Here is a 19,049-nt window from a genome sequence, read left to right as displayed (position 1 = left end):
ATGCTGTTCTCCCTTCGTCAGATACAGGAGAAATGCCGTGAACAACAGATGCCCTCTACATTGCTTTCATTGATCTCACCAAAGCCTTTGACCTCGTCAGCAGACGTGGTCTCTTCAGACTACTAGAAAAGATCGGATGCCCACCAAAGCTACTAAGTATCATCACCTCATTCCATGACAATATGAAAGGCACAATTCAACATGGTGGCTCCTCATCAGAGCCCTTTCCTATCCTGAGTGGCGTGAAACAGGGCTGTGTTCTCGCACCCACACTTGTTGGGATTTTCTTCTCCCTGCTGCTTTCACATGCGTTCAAGTCCTCTGAAGAAGGAATTTTCCTCCACACAAGATCAGGGGGAAGGTTGTTCAACCTTGCCCGTCGAAGAGCGAAATCCAAAGTACGGAAAGTCCTCATCAGGGAACTCCTCTTTGCTGACGATGCTGCTTTAACATCTCACACTGAAGAGTGCCTGCAGAGTCTCATCGACAGGTTTGCGGCTGCCTGCAATGAATTTGGCCTAACCATCAGCCTCAAGAAAACGAACATCATGGGGCAGGATGTCAGAAATGCTCCATCAATATTGGCGACCATGCTCTGGAAGTGGTTGAAGAGTTCACCTACCTAGGCTCAACTATCACCAGTAACCTGTCTCTAGATGCAGAAATCAACAAGCGCATGGGAAAGGCTTCCACTGCTATGTCCAGACTGGACAAGAGAGTGTGGGAAAATGGCGCACTGACACGGAACACACAAGTCCGAGTGTATCAGGCCTGTGTCCTCAGTACCTTGCTCTATGGCAGCGAGGCCTGGACAACGTATGTCAGCCAAGAGCGACGTCTCAATTCATTCCATCTTCGCTGCCTCCGGAGAATACTTGGCATCAGGTGGCAGGACCGTATCTCCAACACAGAAGTCCTCGAGGCGGCTAACATCCCCAGCTTGCACACACTACTGAGTCAGCGGCGCTTGAGATGGCTTGGCCATGTGAGCCGCATGGAAGATGGCAGGATCCCCAAAGACACATTGTACAGCGAGCTCGCCACTGGTATCAGACCCATCGGCCGTCCATGTCTCCACTTTAAAGACGTCTGCAAACGCGACATGAAGTCCTGTGACATTGATCACAAGTCGTGGGAGTCAGTTGCCAGTGATCGCCAGAGCTGGCGGGCAGCCATAAAGACAGGGCTAAAATGTGGCGAGTCGAAGAGACTTAGTAGTTGGCAGGAAAAAAGACAGAGGCGCAAGGGGAGAGCCAACTGTGCAACAGCCCCGACAAACAAATTTCTCTGCAGCACCTGTGGAAGAGCCTGTCACTCTAGAATTGGCCTTTATAGCCACTCCAGGCGCTGCTTCACAAACCACTGACCACCTCCAGGCGCGTATCCATTGTCTCTCGAGATAAGGAGGCCCAAAAGAAAAAAAGAAAGAATGTGAATGCACAAAGTGTGGTCAATAAGGTTGGTAAACTACAGGTATAAATAGCCATGAGGATATATGATGTAAATCATAGGTTTACGGCATGTCTGCGTCAGCCGAACAACAAGCATACAGCCTAAACCCACTTTCCAGCATTTGGACCATAGCTCTGCAGGTTATGGCACTTGAGATGCATTTCCAGACACCTTTTAAATGAGTTGAGGGTTTCTGCCTCTACTACCCTTTCAGGCAGAGAGTTCCAGACCCCCACAACCCTCTGGGTGAATAAACGTTTCCTCAACTCTCCTCTAATCTTTCTCCCAATCACTTTAAATCTATGCCCCCAGTCACTGACCTCTGGAGGGCATTAGCTATGAGAAAAGGTTGGAAAAACTCGGATTGTTTTCACTGGAACGACATAGGTGGAGGGCGACATGATAGAGGTTTACAAAGTTATCAGTGGCGTGGACAAAGTGGATAGCCAGAAGCTTTTTCCCAGGGTGGAAGAGTCAGTTACTCGGGGACATAGGTTTAAGGTGAAAGGGGCAAAGTTTAGAGGGGTTGTGCGAGGCAAGTTCTTTACACAGAGGGTGGCGAGTGACTGGAACTTGCTGCCGGGGGAGATGGTGGAAGCAGATTACGATAGAGACGTTGAAGAGGCATCTTGACAAATACATGAATAGGATGGGAATAGAGGGATACGGTCCCCGGAAGTGCAGAAGGTTTTAGTTTACACAGGCATGAAGATCGGTGCAGGCTTGGAGGGCCAAATGGCCTGTTCCTGTGCTGTACTGTTCTTTGTTGTTCTTCCCACAGCCTCCTTTATTCCAAAGAGAACCACCTGAGCCTATCCAATCTTTCCTCATAGCTGCATTTTTCCAGCCCTGGCAACATCCTTGTCAATCTCCTCTGTACTCTTTCTAGTGCAATTACATCTTTTCTGTAATGAGGTGACCAGAACTGCTCACAGAACTCAATTTGTAGCCTAACCAATGAGTTATACAGTTCCAGCATAACCTCCCTGCTCTTATATTCTATACCTCGGCTAATAAAAGGAAAGGATTCCGTATGCCTTCTTCACCACCTTATCGGCCTGTCCTTCAGGGATCTGTGGTCATTCACTCAAAGGTCCCTCACTCCCTCTACACCTCTCAGTATTCTCCCATTGTGTATTCCTTTGCCTTGTTTTACCTCCCCAAATGCATCACCTCACATTTCTCCAAGTTGAATTCCATTTGCCACTTTTCTAGCCACCTAACCAGTCCATTGATATCTTCCTGCAGTCAACAGCTATCCTCCTCACCATCAACCACACAGCCACTTTTTGTGTCGTCTGCAAAGCTCTTGTTCATTCCCCTTCCGTTTACGTCCAAATCATTAACATACACCACAAAATGCAGGGGACCTAGTACTGAGCCATGCGGAACGCCACTGGAAACAGCCTTCCAGTCACAAAATCACCTGTCAACAATCACCCTTCGATTCCTACCACAGAGCCAATTTTGTATCCAGCTTGCTACATTTCCCTTGATCCTATGGGCTTTTGTTTTTTGAAACCAATCTGCCATGTGGGACCTTGTCAAAAGCCTTGTTAAAATGTAGACCACATCAACTGCCCTACCCTCGCCAATCCTCCTTATTGTGCCCCTCTAAGTGACAGTTTATCCCGTCTCTCAGAACTGATTCCAATAATTTGCCCACTACGAGGTTCGAATGACTGGCCTGTAATTATTCACTGTATCTCTTGCTCTGTTTTTAAACAAAGGTACAACATTATCAGTCCTCCACTCCTCTGGCACAACACCTGTATCCAGTGAGGACTGGAAAATGATGGTCAGAGCATCTGCTATTTCCCCCCTGGCTTCTTTTAACAGCCGGGAGTACATTTCACCTGGACCTGGTGATTTATCCACTTTCAAGGATGCTAATTCCATTAATACTTCCTTTCTCCCTATGTTTAGCACATCCAAAACTTCACACTCCTCCTCTGTAACATCTGCATTGTCCTCCTCTTTTGTGAAGACCAATGCAAAGTATTCATGAACATAGAACAGTACAGCACAGTACAGGCCCTTCAGCCCACGATGTTGTGCCGAACCTTTAACCTACTCTAAGATCAAACGAACTACCTACCCTTCATTCTACTATCATCCATGTACCTATCCAAGAGTCACTTAAATGTCCCTAATGTATCTGCTTCTACTACCACCGCTGGCAGCGCATTCCACGCACCCACCACTCTTTGTGTAAAGAACCTAACTCTGAAATCTCCCCGAAACCTTCCTCCAATCACCTTAAAGCTTTTGGTGCAGCAGCTTTGACAGAAGCAGAGCTGCAGACCGAACTTGCAGCTGGGAGGTCAGTTTCAGTGTAAGTTAAAGTTAATTCCCTTTTGTTTTCGGAGGACCAGGGGACTGCTGGGTAAGTAAAAACTATATATTTGGGCAGTTTAAAATCAATTTCTTTTGGTGCAGCAGCTTTGACAGAAGCGGAGGTGCGCAGCGAACTATATATTTGGGTGGTGGCTGTACCCGAGACACTACACGTGTAGTGTCTCCCACCCACCCTCCTCCTCCTCTAACCAAAAAAAAAGGACTCTGGTGTGTTGATAAGGTAAGCTTGTTATTTAAAAAGTTCTGTCCGTCGGATTGCTAAGCTAACAAGTTTTGACTTTTTTTTTGGTTTTTCAGTAGATTTGTTGGGAATTTAGAATAATGGGAATGGAGGTTAAGGCAGTTGTATGTTCCTCCTGCAGAATGTGGGAGGTAAGGGTCGCCAAGAGTGTCCCTGCTGACTGCATCTGTGGGAAGTGCACCCAACTCCAGCTCCTCGAGAACCACGTTAGGGAACTGGAGCTGGATGAATTTCGGATCATTCGGGAGGCGGAGGGGGTTATTGAGAGGAGTTATGGGGAGGTAGTCACACCTCAGGTAAAAGAAGTAGGTAGATGGGTTACCGTCAGGGGAAGGAGAGGGAACCAGCAGGCAGTGCAGGGATCCCCTGTGGCCGTTTCCCTCAACAACAGGTATACCGTTTTGGATACTGTTGCGGGGGACGACTTACCAGGGGTAAGCAATGGGGTACAGGTCTCTGGCACAGAGTCTGTCCCTGTTGCTCAGAAGGGAAGGGGGAAGAGGAGCAGAGCATTAGTCATTGGGGACTCCATAGTTAGGGGGAACAGATAGGAGGTTCTGTGGGAACGAGAGAGACTCACGGTTGGTGTGTTGCCTCCCAGGTGCCAGGGTTCGTGATGTCTCGGATCGTGTTTTTGGGATCCTTAAGGGGGAGGGGGAGCAGCCCCAAGTCGTGGTCCACATAGGCATCAACGACATAGGTAGGAAGAGAGATGGGGATTTAAGGCAGAAATTCAGGGAGCTAGGGTGGAAGCTTAGAGCGAGAACAAACAGAGTTGTTATCTCTGGGTTGTTGCCCGTGCCACGTGCTAGCGAAGCGAGGAATATGGTGAGAGAGGAGTTGAACACGTGGCTGCAGGGATGGTGTAGGAGGGAGGGTTTTGGTTTCCTGGATAATTGGGGCTCTTTCTGGGGTAGGTGGGACCTCTACAAACAGGATGGTCTTCACCTGAACCAGAGGGGTACCAATATCCTGGGGGGGGGGGGTAGATTTGCTAGTGATCTTCGGGGGGGGTTTAAACTAATTCAGCAGGGGAATGGGAACCTAAATTGTAGTGCCAGTGTACAGGATGTTGAGAGTAGTGAGGTCAGGGATAAGATTACAAGGACGCAAGAGGGCACTGGCAAGCAAGAACTTGGTTTAAAGTGTGTCTACTTCAACGCCAGGAGCATCCGGAATAAGGTGGGTGAGCTTGCAGCATGGGTTGGTACCTGGGATCTCAATGTTGTGGCCATTTCGGAGACATGGGTAGAGCAGGGGCAGGAATGGATGTTGCAGGTTCCGGGATTTAGATGTTTCAGTAAGAACAGAGAAGATGGTAAAAGAGGGGGGGGGTGGGGCATTGTTAATCAAGGAGAGTATTACAGCGGCAGAAAGGACGTTTGAGGACTCGTCTACTGAGGAAGTATGGGCCGAGGTTAGAAACAGGAGATTATGATGCGATTTAGGATGCGTAGGATGGGGAAGGAAACTGCAGGGGATGGGCACAATCGAAATGTGGAGCTTATTCAAGGAGCAGCTACTGCGTGTCCTTGATAAGTATGTACCTGTCAGGCAGGGAGGAAGTTGTCGAGCGAGGGAGCCGTGGTTTACTAAAGAAGTTGAAGTGCTTGTCAAGAGGAAGAAGGCGGCTTATGTTAGGATGAGACGTGAAGGCTCAGTTAGGGCGCTTGAGAGTTACAAGCTTGCCAGGAAGGATCTAAAGGGAGAGCTAAGAAGAGCAAGGAGAGGACACGAGAAGTCACTGGCGGATAGGATCAAGGAAAACCCTAAGGCTTTCTATAGGTATATCAGGAATAAAAGAATGACTAGAGTTAGATTAGGGCCAATCAAGGATAGTAGTGGGAAGTTGTGTGTGGAATCAGAGGAGATAGGGGAAGCGTTAAATGAATATTTTTCGTCAGTATTTACAGTAGAGAAAGAAAATGTTGTTGAGGAGAATACTGAGATACAGACTACTAGGCTAGATGGGATTGAGGTTCACAAGGAGGAGGTGTTAGCAATTTTGGAAAGTGTGAAAATAGATAACTCCCCTGGGCCAGATGGGATTTATCCTAGGATTCCCTGGGAAGCCAGGGAGAAGATTGCAGAGCCGGAAGACTGGAGGATAGCAAGTGTTGTCCCCTTGTTCAAGAAGGGGAGTAGAGACAGCCCTGGTAATTATAGACCTGTGAGCCTTACTTCGGTTGTGGGTAAAATGTTGGAAAAGGTTATGAGAGATAGGATTTATAATCATCTTGAAAAGAATAAGTTCATTAGCGATAGTCAGCACGGTTTTGTGAAGGGTAGGTCGTGCCTCACAAACCTTACTGAGTTTTTCGAGAAGGTGACCAAACAGGTGGATGAGGGTAAAGCAGTGGATGTGGTGTATATGGATTTCAGTAAGGCGTTTGATAAGGTTCCCCACGGTAGGCTATTGCAGAAAATACGGAAGTATGGGGTTGAAGGTGATTTAGAGCTTTGGATCAGAAATTGGCTAGCTGAAAGAAGACAGAGGGTGGAGGTTGATGGCAAATGTTCATCCTGGAGTTTAGTTACTAGTGGTGTACCGCAAGGATCTGTTTTGAGGCCACTGCTGTTTGTCATTTTTATAAATGACCTGGATGAGGGTGTAGAAGGGTGGGATAGTAAATTTGCAGATGACACGAAGGTCGGTGAAGTTGTGGATAGTGCCGACGGATGTTGTAGGTTACAGAGGGACATAGATAGGCTGCAGAGCTGGGCTGAGAGATGGCAAATGGAGTTTAATGCGGAGAAGTGTGAGGTGATTCACTTTGGAAGGAGTAACAGGAATGCAGAGTACTGGGCTAATGGGAAGATTCTTGGTAGTGTAGATGAGCAGAGAGATCTTGGTGTCCAGGTACATAAATCCCTGAAAGTTGCCACCCAGGTTAATAGGGCTGTTAAGAAGGCATATGGTGTGTTAGCTTTTATTAGTAGGGGGATCGAGTTTCGGAGCCACGAGGTCATGCTGCAGCTGTACAAAACTCTGGTGAGGCCGCACCTGGAGTATTGCGTGCAGTTCTGGTCACCGCATTATAGGAAGGATGTGGAAGCTTTGGAAAGGGTGCAGAGGAGATTTACTAGGATGTTGCCTGGTATGGAGGGAAGGTCTTACGAGGAAAGGCTGAGGGACTTGAGGTTGTTTTCGTTGGAGAGAAGGAGGAGAGGTGACTTAATAGAGACATATAAGATAATCAGAGGGTTAGATAGGGTGGATAGTGAAAGTCTTTTTCCTCGGATGGTGATGGCAAACACGAGGGGACATAGCTTTAAGTTGAGGGGTGATAGATATAGGACAGATGTTAGAGGTAGTTTCTTTACTCAGAGAGTAGTAGGGGCGTGGAACGCCCTGCCTGCAACAGTAGTAGACTCGCCAACTTTAAGGGCATTTAAGTGGTCATTGGATAGACATGTGGATGAAAATGGAATAGTGTAGGTCAGATGGTTTCACAGATCGGCGCAACATTGAGGGCCAAAGGGCCTGTACTGCGCTGTCATGTTCTAATACTAAAAAAAAAATTATGCCCCCTGGTGATAGCCCTTTCCGCCCTGGGAAAAAGTCTCTGACTATCCACTCTATCTATGCCTCTCATCATCTTGTACCCCTCTATCAAGTCACCTCTCATCCTTCTACGCTCCAATGAGAAAAGCCCGAGCTCCCTCAATCTTTCTTTGTAAAACATGCCCTCCAGTCCAGGCAGCATCCTGGTAAATCTCCTCTGCACCCTCTCTAAAGCTTCCACATCCTTCCTATAATGAGGTGACCAGAACTGAAGACAATATTCCAAGTGCGGTCGAACCAGGGCCTTATAGAGCTGCAGCATAACCTCGCGGCTCTTAAACTCAATCCCCCTGTTAATGAAAGCCAACACACCATACGCCTTCTTAACAACCCTATCAACTTGGGTGGCAACTTTGAGTGAACTATGGACATGGAACCCAAGATCCCTCTGTTCCTCCACACGACCAAGAATCCTGTCTTTCAGCCTGTATTGTGTATTCAAATTCGACCTTCCAAAATGAATCACTTGACACTTTTCCAGGTTGAACTCCATCTGCCACTTCTCAGCCCAGCTCTGCATCCTGTCAATGTCCCGTTGCAACCTGCAACAGCCTTCCACACTATCCACAACTCCAGCAACCTTCGTGTCATCGGCAAACTTGCTAACCCAGCCTTCCACTTCCTCATCCAAGTCATTTATAAAAATCACAAAGAGCAGAGGCCCCAGAACAGATCCCTGCGGAATACCACTGGTCACCGAGCTCCATGCTGAATACTTTCCATCTACTACCACCCTCTGACTTCTATGGGCCAGCCAATTTTGTATCCACACAGCCAACTTCCCCTGTATCCCACGCCTCCTCACTTTCTGAATGAGCCTCCCAAGGGGAACCTTATCAAACGCCTTGCTTATATCCATATACACCACATCCACTGCTCTTCCTTCATCAATGTGTTTTGTCACATCTTCAAAGAATTCAATAAGGCGTGTGAGGCATGAGCTGCCCCTCACAAAGCCGTGCTGACTGTCTCTAATCAAACCATGCTTTTCCAAATAATCATAAATCCTGTCTCTCAGAATCCTCTCCAATAATTTGGCCACTACCGACGGAAGACTGACTGGTCTATAATTCCCAGGGTTATCCCTATTCCCTTTCTTGAACAAGGGAACAACATTTGCCACCCTCCAATCATCCGGTACTACTCCAGTGGACAGTGAGGACGCAAAGATCATCGCCAAAGGCGCAGCAATCTCTTCCCTCGCTTCCCGTAATATCCTTGGGTATATCCCGTCTGGCCCCGGGGACTTATCTGTCCTCATATCATTCAAAATTTCCAGCACATCCTCCCTCTTAACCGCAACCTGTTCGAGCATATCAGCCTGTTCCACGCTGTCCTCACAAACGACCAGGTCCCTCTCACTAGTGAATACTGAAGCAAAGTATTCATTTAGGACCTCCCCTACCTCCTCCGACTCCAGGCACAAGTTCCCTCCACTATCCCTGATCGGCCCTACCCTCACTCTGGCCATCCTCTTGTTCCTCACATAAGTGTAGAATGCCTTGGGATTTTCCTTAATCCTACCCGCCAAGACTTTTTCATGTCCCCTTCTAGCTCTAAGTCCATTCTTCAGTTCCTTCCTGGCTACCTTGTAACCCTCTGGAGCCCTGTCTGATCCTTGCTTCCTCAACCATAAGTAAGCTTCCTTCTTCCTCTTGACTAGCTGTTCCACATCTCGTCATCCAAGGTTCCTTCACCCTACCATCCCTTCCCTGCCTCATCGGGACAAACCTATCCAGCAGTCGCAGCAAGTGCTCCCTGAACAACCTCCACATTTTTGTCGTGCCTTTCCCCGAGAACATCTGTTCCCAGTTTATGCTCCCCAGTTCCTGCCTAATAGCATTGTAATTCCCCTTCCCCCAATTAAATATGAAGAACTGTACCAACATCTTCCGCCCTTACACATTGGTAACCTTTTTGATCTTTGATCTTTTATGGGCCCTACTCTTTCCTTAGTTATTCTCTTGCTCTTAATGTATTGATAAAACACCGTTGGGTTCAACTTGATTTTGCTTGCCAATATTCTTTCATGTCCTCTCTTTGCTTTCCTAATTTCCTTTTTGATTTCACCTCTCCACTTTCCATACTCCTTGCGGCCTTCTGCAGTATTCAGTTCTCAGTGTCAGACATAAGCTTTGCTTTTCTGCCTCAACTACCCTTTCAGGCAGTGAGTTCCAGACTCCCACCACCCTCTGAATGAAAACATTTTTTCTCTTCGCCCCTCTAATTTTTCTGCCAATCACTTTAAATCTAAGCCCCCTCGTCACGAACCTCTCTCCTAAGGTGAATAGACCCTTCACCTCCACTCTATCCAGGCCCTTCAAAGTTTTGTACATTTCTATCAGATCACTCCTCAGCCTTCTCTGTTCCAAGGAGAAAAACAACCCCAGCCTATCCAATCTTTCCTCATAGCTGTAATTTTCCAGTCCTGGCAACATCCTCGTAAATCTCCTCTGTACCCTTTCTAGTGCAATTACATCCTTTCTGTAATGAGGTGACCAGAACTGCACGCAGTACTCAAGTTGTGGCCTAAGCAATGAGTTATACAGTTCCAGCACATCCTCCCTGCTCTTACATTCTATCCCTCGGCTAATAAAGGAAAGGATTCCATATGCCTTCTTAACCACCTTATCAATCTGTCCTGCTACCTTCAGGGATTTGTGTACATTCACTCCAAGGTCCCTCACTTCCTCTACACTTCACAGTATTTTCCCATTAATCGTGTATTCCTTTGTCTTGTTTGACCTCCCCAAGTGCATCATCTCCCACTTCTCTACGTTGAATTCCATTTGCCACTTTTCTGCCCATCTGACCAGACCAACAATATCTTCCTGCAGTCTACAGCTAGCCTCCTCGCTATCTATCACACGGCCAATCTCTGTGTCGTCTGCAAACTTCTTGATCATGCCCCCTACATTTATGTCCAAATCGTTAATATATACCACAAAAAGGGGACCCTGTACTGAGCCCTGCGGAACGCCACTGGAAACAGCCCTCCAGTTGCAAAAACACCCGTCAACAATTACCCTTTGTTTCCTGCCACTGAGCCAATTTTGTATCCACCTTTCTGCATTTCCCATGATCCGATGGGTATAGGATATAAGGTATAGAATATAAGAGCAGGGAGGATGTGCTGGAACTGTAAAACTCATTGCTTCGGCCACAACTTGAGTACGGTGTGCAGTTCTGGTCACTTCATTACAGAAAGGATGTAATTGCACTAGAGGGGGTAAAGAGGAGATTTACGAGGATGTTGCCAGCACTGGAAAAATGCAGCTATGAGGAAAGATTGGATAAGCTGAGGTTGTTCTCCTTTGAACAGAGAAAGCTGAGGGGAGACCTAATTGAAGTGTATAAAATTTTGAGGGGTCCAGATAGAGTGGATAAGAAGACCCTATTCTCCTTGGTTGTGGCGTACATAACCAGGGGACATAGATTTAGGGTAAGCGGTAAAAGGTTTAGAGGGGAAACGTGTCGAGGACGAGTTCATGGAACGTATACTAGATAGTTTTCTAGATCACCATGTAGAGGAACCAACTAGAAATCAGGCTATTTTAGATGTAGCATTGTGCAATGAGAAAAGGTTAATTAATAACCCTGTAGTAACGGGGCCTCTGGGGAAGAGTGACCATAATATGATAGGAACATAGGAAATAGGAACAAGAGTAGGCCATTCAGCCAGTCGAGCCTGCTTTGCCATTGCAACAGATCATGGCTGATCATCTACCTCTACGCCATTTTTACCCACTATCCTTATACCCCTTGACATCATTAGTGTCCAGAAATCTATCGATTTCTTTCTTGATTGAGCTTCTACAGCCCTCTGGGGTAGAGAATTCCAAAGATTCACCATCCTCGGAGTAAAGAAATTCCTCCTCATCTCAGTCTGAAATGGCCTGTCCCTTATTCGGAGACTGTGCCCCCTTGTTCTAGACTCACAAGCCAGATGTTGGGCTATTAGGTCAATTATCTACCTGTCGAGCCCTGTAGGTTTCAATGAGATCACCTCTCATTCTTCGAAACTCTAGAGAATACAGGCTCAGTTTCTGCAATCTCTCCTCATAACACAATCCTGCCATCCCAGGATTAGTCTGGTGAACCTCCATTCCACTCCCTCTATGGCAAGTATATCCTTCCTTAGATAAGGAGACCAAAACTGTACACAATACTCTAGGTGTGGTCTCACCAAGGCTTTATACAACTGCAGCAAGACATCTTTACTCCTATACTCTCATCCCCTTGCAATGAATGCCAACATACCATTTGCCTTCTTAATTGCTTGCATAGTTGCATACTAACTTTAGTGACTCATGAACAAGGACATCCTGTTCAAGGACAAGGATAACAACTCTTCCCAAACTCTCCCATTTAAGAAATACTCTGCCTTTCTATTTTTCTGCCAAGTGGATCATTTCACACTTGTATTCCATCTGCCATGTTCTTTCCCTTTCACTTAGCCTGTCCAATTCCCCATAAAGCCTCCTTACATCCTCCTCACAACTTACATTCCCACCTAGTTTTGCGTCATCAGCAAATTTGGAAAAATTACCATTGGTCCCCACATTCAAATCATTTATATAGATTGTGAACAGCTGTGGCCCAAGCACTGTACCTTGTGCTATCCCACCAGTAACAGCCTGCCATCCTGAGATTCCTACTCTCTGCTTTCTGTCCGTGAACTAATTCTTAATCCATATCAGTATATTACTCCCAATCCCAAGTGCTCTAATTTTGTTTACTAACCTTATCAAAAGCCTTCTGAAAATCCAAATACACCACATCCACTGGTTCTCCTTTATCTATGCTACAAGTAACATCCTCAAAAAACCCCAACAGGTTTGTCAAATATGATTTCCTTTTAATAAATTCATGCTGACTCTGCCAAATTATATAATTATTTTCCAAGTGTCCAGTTATCTCATCCTTTATAATAGATTCCAGCATTTTCCCTACTACTGAAGTCAAACTAACAGGTCTGTAGTTCTCCGTTTTTTCTCTTCTTCCCTTCTTAAATAACGGCATTACATTTGCTACTTTTCAGTCTGCAGGAACCCTTCCAGTATCCACAGAATTTTGAAAGATAACCACTAATGTGTCCACTATCGCTATAACTACCTTGTTCAATACTCTGGGATGTGGCTCATCTAGTCCGGGGGATAGCTCAACTTTCTCGATAAGAAGGATGAACCACCTGTAGTTAACAAAGGTGGTCAGGGAAAGTATCCAATCGAACACTAAGGCATACAAAGCGGCGAAAAATAGTGGTTGGGCAGAGGATTGGAAATTTTTTTTTTTTTTTTTTTTTTAGGAACCAGCAGCGGATGACTAAAAAGCAAATAAAATTGATGAAATTAAATTGGCAAGAAATATAAAAACAAACTGGCTTCTACGGGTATATAAAAAGAGAGTAGCTAAAGTGAGAGTGGGACCCTTGGAGGATGCCACTGGAGAATTAATAATGGGGAACAGGGAAATGGCAGATAATTTAAACCAATATTTTGCATCAGTCTTCATGGTGGAGGACACTATAAACATCTCACAGATATCAGATAAGCAAGGAGCTAATGGGAGGAAAGATCTTGTAACAGTCTCTATCACGAGGGACAAAGTATTTGACAAACTAATGGGACTAAAGGCAGACAAGTTGCCAGGACCTGATGGCCTGCATCCAAGGGTTTTAAAGGAAGTGACTGCAGAGATAGTGGAGACATTGGTCGAAATTTTCCAGAACTCACTGGATTCCGGGAGGGTCCCAGTGGATTGGAAAACCGCTACTGTGACGCCCCTGTTCAAGAAGGGAGGGAGACAAAAAGCAGGAAACTATAGGCCAGTCAGCCTAACATCGGTCATTGGGAAAATGCTAGAGTCCATTATTAAGGAAGAAATAGCAGGACATTTAGAAAAGCTTCATGCAATCAGAGTCAACATGGTTTTGTGAAAAGGAAATGATGTTTGACAAATTTGCTCGAGTTCTTTGAGGATATAACAAGCAGAGTTGATAAAGGGGAACTGGTAGATGTAGTGTATTTAGATTTCCAGAAGGCATTCGATAAGGTGCCACATAAAAGATTATTGCACAAGATAGGAGCTCACGGTATTGGGGGTAATGTATTAGCATGGATTGAGGATTGGTTAACTCACAGAAGACAGAGTCAGGATTAATGGGTCTTTTTCAGGTTGGAAAGACATAACTAGTGGAGTGGCACAAGGATCAGTCCAAGGACCTCAATTATTTACTATCTATATTAATGACATGGAGCAGGGGGCAGAGTGTAATATAAATTTGCTGATGATACAAAAATAGGTGAGAGGGCATGTTGTGATAAGGCCATAAGGAATCTGCAAGGAGATATAGATAGGTTGAGTGAGTGGGCAAAAACTTGGCAGATGTAGGAAAGTGTGAGGTCAAAATCACCTCACATTTCTCTGCACTGAACTTCATCTGCCCATTCCACCAACTTGTCTATGTTCTTTTGAAGTTCTACACTCTCCTCCTCAAGTTCACAATGCTTCGAAGTTTCGTATCATCCGCAACCTTTGAAATTGTGCCTTGTACACCAAGGTCTAGGTCATTAATATATGTCAGGAAAAGCAAGGGTCCCAACACTGATCCCTGGGGAACTCCACTACAAACCTTCCTCCAGCCTGAAAAACATCAATTAACCACTACTCTTTGTTTCCTGTCACTCAGCCATTTTCATATCCATGTTGCGACCGTCCCTTTTATTCCATAAGCTACAAGTTTGTTCACAAGTCTGTTGTGTGGCATTGTATCAAATGCCTTTTGAAAGATGATGCATTTTGGCAGAAGAGATAGGAGAGGAAATATATATTCAATGGCTCAGCTCTAGAATGTGCAGGGACAGAGGAACCTGGGGGTTCATGTGCATAGATCCATGAAGGTGGCAGGACATATCGAGTGAGTAGTTAGGAAAGTGCATGGCATCTTGGACTTCCTAAATAGAGGTATTGAGCGCAAAAGTCTTCATAAAGCTCTGGTTAGGCCACAGCTAAAGTACTGCATCCAATTCTGGTCACCACACTTTAGGGTGAATATGACAGTCCTCGAGAGGGTGCAGAGATTTCCCAGAATGATTCCAAGGATGAAGGAATTTAGTTCCAAGGTTTGGGTGGAGAAACTGGTGTTATTCTCCTTGGAGGAAAGGAGGTTGAGTTCAGATCTGATAGAAGGGTACACGATTATGACCGATTTAGAGAAGGTAGACAAAGAAAAGATGTTCCCATTAGCTGATGATGCAAGGATTAGGAGCACAGATTTAAGGTTTTGGGTCAGAGATACAGGGAATAAGAGACAGAACTTTTTTATGCAGAATGAGGCAATGTCCTGGAACTCGCTACCTATGAGGGTAGTGGAGACGGAGAAGATCAATGATTTCAAAAGAAAATAGAGAAGCACTTGAGGGAAATAAACCTGCAGGGCTAAGGAGAGAGAATGGGGAATAGGATTGCTGTGCAGAGCTGGCATGGACTCAAGGAGCCAAATGGCCTCCTTCTATGCCATTTGTGTAATCTCCCCTTGTAATTTAACCCTTGGAGTCCAGGTGTTATTCAGGTAGATCTGCACTGCACTCCCTCCCTCCCTCCAAGGCCAATATATCTTTCCTAAGGCGGGTATCCAGAAATGAACACAATATTCCAGGTGTGGTCTAACCAGGGCTTTGTGTTTCTCTGTGCTTTTCTAGTTACACTGATCCCACAGACAGAACAGACAAACCTTTTTCCTTCCACGTTCAAACGCCGATAATATTCAGGACCTGTTGAATCGATTGACTCTGGCAAATCTTGATGTGATGCTTGGTTTGAGCTTCCTGTCTGCAAATTCTGCTCTTCTAAGCACCTGTAAACGGAGTTTAAAAAAAACCTTTGTCAGTCCGGGATAGAAATTAACAAATTTTGTACTCCAGCTTCCTGGCCCAGGATGTCCAAGCATGTGCCCTGCATTGCCCATTAGAAAGATGGCAATAAGTCGAGGGACTTCCTCATGGCACAGCTCCTGATCCTGGCCAAAGTGGCCATCAACAGGTCCAGGCAGTGGAAGGGGTCAGCCAGCCAGACTAACTGCCTCTCTTCCTCAGCTACGTCTGCACCCGGGTGACCCTGGAGAGGGAGCATCCAATGTGCACTGGTACGCTTGAGGCCTTCTGTGATTGGTGGGCACCGGAGGGAGTGCAGTATATCATCACTACTTGGAATGATATTTTAGTTTGACTTATTTAAGTTTCCTTTATAGTTTTTGTTACTGCATATTACTGGTGCCACTCCCTTTAAAAGTTACGGATGCAACAAAAAAGATCTACACAGGTCAGGGATCGACTTCTGCATCCAACAACCACCTAATAATTAATTGGTCCAGTTCTGTGAGCAACGCCTGCAATAGTTTAGTTTAGTTTAGAGATACAGCACTGAAACAGGCCCTTCAGCCAACCGAGTCTGTGCCGACCATCAACCACCCATTTACACTAATCCTACACGAATCCCGTATTCCTACCACATCCCCATCTGTCCCTATATTTCCCTACCACCTACCTATACTAGGGGCAATTTATAATAGCCAATTTACCTATCAACCTGCAAGTCTTTGGCACGTGGGAGGAAACCGGAGCACCCGGAGAAAACTCACGCAGACACAGGGAGAACTTGCAAACTCCACACAGGCAGTACTCAGAATTGAACCGCTGGAGCCGTGAGGCTGCGGTGCTAACCACTGCGCCAGTGTGCCGCAAAAGCAAAATACTGCAGATGCTACAAATACAAGGAGGAAATGCTTGAAATACTCAGCAGGTCAATCAGCATCGGTGAAGAGAGAAACAGAGTTAATGTTTCAGGCACATCGAGACGCCAGAGCCTGCAGCCTGGAATTCAGAATGGCAGAAGGAGGAAGAATGAGGAGAGGCAATCTAGTCCAACACTCACAGCAACCTACAATCCACCCACATTACTGGTATAGGGAGACATAGTTTAGAAACAGTCACCAACACGACTCCAGTAAACCATTCCAGGAGGAAAAGGGGGAGCAGTGTGAGTACCTGCTCTGATATCCCCCTCCCCAGGCCTGTCAGTCAAACCCTCCACTCCTCCTCGTCCACAGCTCAGCCTAGCAGCTTCCTGCACCAGGTGTGGCCCAGTCCAAGGGGAATCTTTGTGGAACCAGGGAGGGGGGACCTCCTGCCCTGTGCTGTGTCCCAAATGTTTCCTCCCTCCCCCAGGCCTCTTTATAACTGAGATAAATTTCCTTTAAAGTTTTGGCCTTTTAGTTCCCTCAAAAGAGCTAAAAATCAGGCAGCCATTAACTGGGGCCTGTCACCGGATGAAACCTCACAACTGCCGCCCCACTCGGTGCAATCGCAGGACCGGGAGCTTCTTATTGAGGGTGTGGGGGCCTAGACCGGATTTTTCTGAAACCTCTCCATCAACCGCCATCGCTCCCGCGCCGCTTACCGACTGCAGATGCGACTCACAAACATCTCTCCACCACCATGACTCAAGATCCGCGACTCCAAACAGCAGCTCAGCACTGCGTCTGCGCACCGGTCTCCTGTGGTGAACTTTATCAACGGCGCTGAATGTTCCGTAAAAGCCCCGCCATTGAATGTCCCAATATGAACGGCGAGCAACAGGAGCGGTGATTGAGCGGGAACCCGAATGCGGCGGCGATCACAGCCTCTGGGGTATGTTTTCAATTTAACATTTTTGTCAAATTGAGCAGCGCCATCTTTATTACTGGCAACTGCTTGTGATGTCACAGATGGTGACGTTTCAGTCGCTGAGGCGGCATTTGCGCTTGTGCCGGAAATCCGCCACCTAGAGGTGACATTGAGCAAATGCGGCCTGAATTGAAAATGGTTCCAAAAGAAGCTGCAGGATCTTGAGGGGAAATTTATCCAGACTGATTGTTAAGATCTGGAACGGATTGTCTGAATGGATGGTGCAAACAGACTCCATAGGAACTTTCAGAAGGCCAAGGTCAAGGCCTTGAAGAGGACTAATTTCCAGGGTGATGGGGAAAAGCTGGATTGTGGGATTAAACTGAGGAAGAAGGATAAATTTGGCAAGTTTCGGGAACCTTGGATAATGCGGGATATTGTGAGCCTCGTCAAAAAGAAAAAGGAAGCATTCGTAAGGACTGGAAGGCTAGGAACAGACGAATCCCTTGAGGAATATAAAGACAGTAGGAAGGAACTTAAGCAAGGAGTCAGAAGGGCGAAAAGGGGTTTGATTTGATTTGGAGACACAGCACTGAAACAGGCCATTCAGCCCACCGAGTCTGTGCCGACCATTAACCACCCATTTATACTAATCCTACACTAATTCCATATTCCTACCACATCCGCACCTGTCCCTATATTCCCCTACCACCTACCTATATTAGGGGCAATTTATAATGGCCAATTTACCTATAAACCTGCAAGTCTTTTGGCTGTGGGAGGAAACCGGAGCACCCGGAGGAAACCCACGCAGACACAGGGAGAACTTGCAAACTCCACACAGGCAGTACCCAGAATTGAACCCGGGTCGCTGGAGCTGTGAGGCTGCGGTGCAAACCACTGCGCCACTGTGCCGCCCCAATGAGAAGTTATTGGCAAACAGGATTAAGGAAAATCCCAAGGCTTTTTATATGTATATAAAGAGCAAGAGGGTGACCAGGGAAAGGGTTGGCCCACTCAAGGACAGAGAAGGGAATCTATGTGTGGAGCCAGAGGAAATGGGCGAGGTACTAAATGAGTACTTTGCATCAGTATTCACCAAGGAGAAGGACTTGGTGGATGATGAGCCTAGGGAAGGGAGTATAGATAGTCTCAGTCATCTCATTATCAAAAAGGAGGTGTTGGGTGTCTTGCAAAGCATTAAGGTAGATAAGTCCCCAGGGCCTGATGGGATCTACCCCAGAATACTGAGGGAGGCAAAGGAAGCAATTGCTGGGGCCTTGACAGAAATCTTTGCATCCTCATTGGCTACAGGTGAGGTCCCAGAGGACTGGAGAATAGCCAATGTTGTTCCTTTGTTTAAGAAGGGTAGCAAGGATAATCCAGGAAATTATAGGCCGGTGAGCCTTACGTCAGTGGTAGGGAAATTATTAGAGAGGATTCTTTGGCACAGGATTTACTCCCATTTGGAAACAAATGGACTTATTAGCGAGAGGCAGCATGGTTTTGTGAAGGGGAGGTCGTGTCTCACAAATTTGATTGAGTTTTTTGAGGAAGTGACAAAGATAAGGAAGGGCAGTGGATGTTATCTATGTGGACTTCAGTAAAGCCTTTGACAAGGTCCCTCATGGCAGACTGGTCCAAAAGGTGAAGTCACACGGGATCCGAGGGGAGCTGGCAAGATGGATACAGAACTGGCTCGGTCATAGAAGACGGAGGGTAGCAGTGGAAGGGTGCTTTTCTGAATGGAGGGATGTGACTAGTGGTG

The 19,049-nt window shown here is 46.3% G+C and overlaps 1 protein-coding gene across 7 annotated transcripts in view; it reads right to left on the bottom strand.

Moving 5' to 3' along the window:
- Positions 1–17,381, bottom strand: part of LOC137381282 (zinc finger protein 229-like) — a 41,196-nt gene extending 23,815 nt beyond the window's left edge. Inside the window, exons 1-2 of one of the 7 annotated variants that reach the window (XM_068053616.1) lie at positions 17,076–17,381; positions 15,352–15,474 (exon numbers count right to left, since the gene is read on the bottom strand). The gene's annotated coding sequence lies outside the window, so the exon portion shown is untranslated. The other 6 variants (XM_068053623.1, XM_068053617.1, XM_068053622.1 and 3 more) reach the window with 6 other exon arrangements.
- Between the last annotated feature and the right edge of the window lie 1,668 nt (positions 17,382–19,049).

This window comes from Heterodontus francisci, chromosome 22, assembly GCF_036365525.1.
Source record: "Heterodontus francisci isolate sHetFra1 chromosome 22, sHetFra1.hap1, whole genome shotgun sequence".
Lineage (NCBI taxonomy): Eukaryota > Metazoa > Chordata > Chondrichthyes > Heterodontiformes > Heterodontidae > Heterodontus > Heterodontus francisci.
Note: the sequence above shows the minus strand (reverse complement) of the source record. Positions and strands in the feature narration are given on the sequence as shown.